Consider the following 5,000-nt stretch of genomic DNA (forward strand, 5'->3'; position numbering starts at 1 on the left):
GGAGCCGATCGTGTAGCAGATAATCCGGCTATCACGATTACATGTGGCGGGGCGGCGTCACGGCGGTTGTTTGGGTTAGGCTGTTTATCATTTTAGGGGCTCTCTCGCTACTCATGCCGGTGCCTTATGGATTGCTGTTTGGAGAGTCCGATTGGGGATGGGATGGGATGGGATGGGATGGGATGGGATGGGATGGGATGGGATGGGATGGGATGGGATGGGATGGGATGGGATGGGATGGGATGGGATGGGATGGGATGGGATGGGATGGGATGGGATGGGATGGGATGGGATGGGATGGGATGGGATGGGATGGGATGGGATGGGATGGGATGGGATGGGATGGGATGGGATGGGATGGGATGGGATGGGATGGGATGGGATGGGATGGGATGGGATGGGATGGGATGGGATGGGATGGGATGGGATGGGATGGGATGGGATGGGATGGGATGGGATGGGATGGGATGGGATGGGATGGGATGGGATGGGATGGGATGGGATGGGATGGGATGGGATGGGATGGGATGGGATGGGATGGGATGGGATGGGAGGGGAGGGGAGGGGGGGGGAGGGGAGGGGGGAGAGAGAGAGAAAAAGAGAAAGCAAGAGAGAGAGAGAGAAAGAGAAAGAAAGAGAGAGAGGGGGGAGAGAGAGAGAGAGGGAGAGAGGAATATATATATATATATATATTATATATATATATATGTATATATATATATATATGTATATATATATATATATGTATATATATACATATATATGTATGTATATATATATATATATATTATATATATTATATATTATATCATATATATATATATATATATATATATATATATATATAGAGAGAGAGAGAGAGAGAGAGAGAGAGAGAGAGAGAGAGAGAGAGAGAGAGAGAGAGAGAGAGAGAGAGAGAGAGAGAGAAAGGAAGAGAGAGAGAGAGAAAGGAAGAGAGAGAGAGAGAGAGAAAGGAAGAGAGAGAGAGAGAGAGAGAGAGAGAGAGAGAGAGAGAGAGAGAGAGAGAGAGAGAGAGAGAGAGAGAGAGAGAGAGAGAGAGAGAGAGAGAGAGAGAGAGAAGGGGGGGGGGGAGAAAAAGAGAAAGAGACAGATATATAGATAAATATAGAGAGAGAGATTAAGAATACTGAATAAACTAGGTCAAGAAGCTTACACTATACCATGCACTCAAATAACAAGAAGCGTGAAAAAAATGACAGAAAATGACAGAAAAAAAAAAAAATCAAAATAAGGAGTAACGTGGAAATTCTTAGGACGCACAGAAACTAATAGCAATAACAGTAATAATAAAAGCAATAATAATAATGATAATAACAATAACAATAATAAAAGTACTGACGATGATGATGATAATAATAATTATTATAAAATAATGATAATACAAACTTACAAATATTTGGTTAATTTTGTTAGCCAATGAAAGAGACTATTGAGCATCTTATCAAAGCAAAGAACACGTAGGCAGGGGCGTGTGTGTGTGTGTGTGTGTGTGTGTGTGTGTGTGTGTGTGTGTGTGTGTGTGTGTGTGTGTGTGTGTGTGTGTGTGTGTGTGTGTGTGTGTGTGTGTGTGTGTGTGTGTGTGTGTGTGTGTGAGTGTGTGTGTGTTTGTGTGTGTGCGTGCGTGTGCGTGTGTGTCCGTACGTGTGCGTGTGTATGTAAAACATTAGGTCCAGAGACTAAGCATGACTGAGGGCGTGATATATAGAGATACACTAAAAGGAGAGAACGCCATAAAGTCTTCGGGGGTAAAATATGACCCTCCTGAACCTAATCCAGAGATATCCCACCTAAAAAAACACCGTCCTCTTCCATCCAAGGATGTATACATATTTCTGTCTTAAAAGGCTGTAAGACTATATCAATAATCCGCATTCAAATTATATCATCACGATTTTCTTAAATATATCCGTCTTTTCCTACAAATGCTTTCCCCGCCATAGGCCACACACCGCGACAAAAAAAAAAACAGACACCACAAACCCCGAAAACACCACAGTCGCAGTACCCACAAGCCATCTATTTACTCCTCGCAGGGAACAACTCGCACCTCGCTTTGATACCACCTAGTTGCTCTGCTGTCTAATTCCCACGCGATCCCTGACTTACGCCCCCCCCCCTCCCCGCCTTCACGCCATCCCGCAGTTGTACCGAAGGTGAGCGAGGCTGTCACTTCACCCACTTTACCAGGTACCAACTGCTGTCGTGTTACCTACCTGTCTGATTTAGTGCCTGCAGTGCCGAGGTACTGAGTATTATCACCTTTCACCTACTTCGTAAACTAAGAGCTTAATTGGCTGTGTTTTAGAGATATGGGGGTTGCTACATTACTCAGGTTGTGCGAAGCGTATAAATCCTCAAGACATAATTGTTATGGCATCTGGCGGTAATATAATCTGGCTGGCATACTTATTTTATGATTCAAGTATCACCTTAATCGATAGGTGTGGTAGATATAATTAATGACTCAATATAATGTAATTAATAATTATAATTAATATTAACATATAATTAATTGCTATATAAATATAGATATAATATATAATATAATATAATTAATAATTATAATTAATCTGATATAATTAATTGATATATAAATACACGCGCACATATATATATATATATATATATATATATATATATATATATATATATATATATATATATATATATATATATTCTAACAAGCACACACATTACAAACACAAAGAAACACACACACGCATTAATACACACGTGAACGTACATATAGGCCACATTTACGAATAAATTTCACACAAACAGACAAACTGCTACAAGACAAACACGTACAACCACCACCACCTCCTACCCTGCCTCCTCCCTCCGCCTCGTTGCTCACATTACCAGCCACCTAATACCTCCTGACAGATTGGTAATTACCGTAACAAAGGACAGCGGAAGCCAAGCTACAATCTAACCTGATTAAATGATGAGTTATCATACAGTTGTTATGGCGCGGACATTGCTCTTACGTACGAGACCCAGACACGCTAGGCTACGTTTTTGTGTCTGCGTCTGTGTATCTTTTTTAGGCATGCGCGATGGCGAAGACAGACAGACCGACGGGCGGACAATGAGGAAGTCGCGATCTCAGAGCTGATGGTAAATAATGGCTGGTAGTTTGTGCGTGTAAGGGTTTTAAAATAGTCATTTTGTGAACTATTGACATCCACTATTCACTTACTTAAATATAACTGGATCTATGAACTACGAAGAGAGATATCCAGAAGAAGAAAAAATCAGTCACATCTACAACACAATAACAATTTTGTTTCCACTTACTACATAACAACACGCGTCTAGTTTTACAGTCGAAAAATAGACATAGGAAGAAGATACGGGTAAGGCAGGTTATATTACAAAGGAGATGTTCACCTTCAAAGTCGTTTTTTATATGAAGCTAAGCACCAACATAAATAAAAAATACCATAACATCAGAAACGGTCAAAATATTGCGCAGCGACGACATAATAGAAGAAAGTAACAATAAAATAAGAATAAGAATCATCTAGAAACAAATCACAATAATATCGTAAGGGCGGATCGTCACGTTATCAATAATTCTAATTTATCGTGCTGACCAAGATACTAAGATTTACCCCAATCTCCCTAATGTCATTATCGGTCTCGTCATCCGACCAGCAGCCCTGATAATACTTGGCGCAGGCCAGCTTAAACCACGGTTATCTGGAAAGCACATAATGGCGCTTTATCAGAAATGAATGTGTTTTGGGCGCGTTTATTCCCTTGGATGACAGTTTCTCGTGCGAGCTGTCATTAGTCCGGCTGTTGACACGCAGCGACACGTCCTGGCCCATTCTTGTTTGGGTTCTTGGTGTCACATGGGATGGTATTCGACCTACCGTACAAAGAAGGCGATCGTACATATACACTCGCATACACGAACACGCACTTACACACAGACACACATACATACACACACACACACACACACACTTTATCTCATTTGCGAGGATCCTTGACCTACCGTACTTTGGGTACCCATGGACATTTCTCGACCCCCTTGTCTCGTTAGGGATGGTACGATGGTGCCTACCGTACTTCGGATGCATAAAGACACATGCCACTGCCTTTGCCTTAGGGAGGCATCAGTATCCAGTGTACCGTAATTGTATTACATACATATGGACGCAAAAATTGAGACGTAACTCGAGATTTCGTCCATAAACATGTATATAATACGTACATGCAATAAATCAAAGTGCTGAGGCATTTGCGCAGAAAAGGCAAGGGTTAGAATTACGCTGGCTCTGCGGGAGGGAACACGTCCATAAATAATGGTTGCTCTCACCCATAAACTGCGTCCATACATCGAAGCTACAATATTATCCTCTGACCACTAATACTTGCGGAGTAAAGGATGCACTGGGATTAAACACGAATGATAGAAAATCTACGCAAATTTATGCCCCATTCCAGTCTCTAGATCTTACTATGGATGTGCCTTTATCCTAAATTGTTTTGTGCAGTCGTCTTCTATCATAATAATGTATTTGGACTTTTTATTCTGTGAAAACTGTGACGTGGATGTAGGGGGAGGGGAGTCTGAGCTCCTGTCATTTCTATTCTACATTATCAAATGTGGATACACACTGGCTGGTGTAAGACAATTATCAGTTGCATACCACAGGTAATTCCTCAAAAACAAGAAAGAAAGAAAAATCTACATACACCTATGTATGGCCTATATGGCACTGCAGATTAGATTTACAAACTGATCGGGTAATGAACTTTTTCTCAAATGAGCCCCTCATTAAAAAAAAAAAATTACGTCCCCGATGACTACCTTCTGTGTTATCGGTTACAAACATTAGGATCATTTCTCATAGCTATCAAATGGACATACTTTAACACAATAACATACACAACAAAGACACAAAGCACTCACAACAAGGATCCTTAAGCAATATCAACCCATCCTGTCCTACATCCTTTCCTAA

At 41.0% G+C, this 5,000-nt stretch overlaps 1 protein-coding gene across 4 annotated transcripts in view; it reads right to left on the reverse strand.

Annotated features, from left to right (window-relative positions):
* c12.2 (von Willebrand factor A domain-containing protein c12.2) overlaps positions 1-5,000 on the reverse strand; it is a 100,920-nt gene that overhangs the window by 57,843 nt on the left and 38,077 nt on the right. The gene's annotated exons all lie outside the window — the stretch shown is intronic.

This window comes from Penaeus japonicus, unplaced genomic scaffold (genome assembly GCF_977035675.1).
Source record: "Penaeus japonicus unplaced genomic scaffold, GWHDUDI00000001_assembly GWHDUDI00000016, whole genome shotgun sequence".
NCBI classification, from domain to species: Eukaryota; Metazoa; Arthropoda; class Malacostraca; order Decapoda; family Penaeidae; genus Penaeus; species Penaeus japonicus.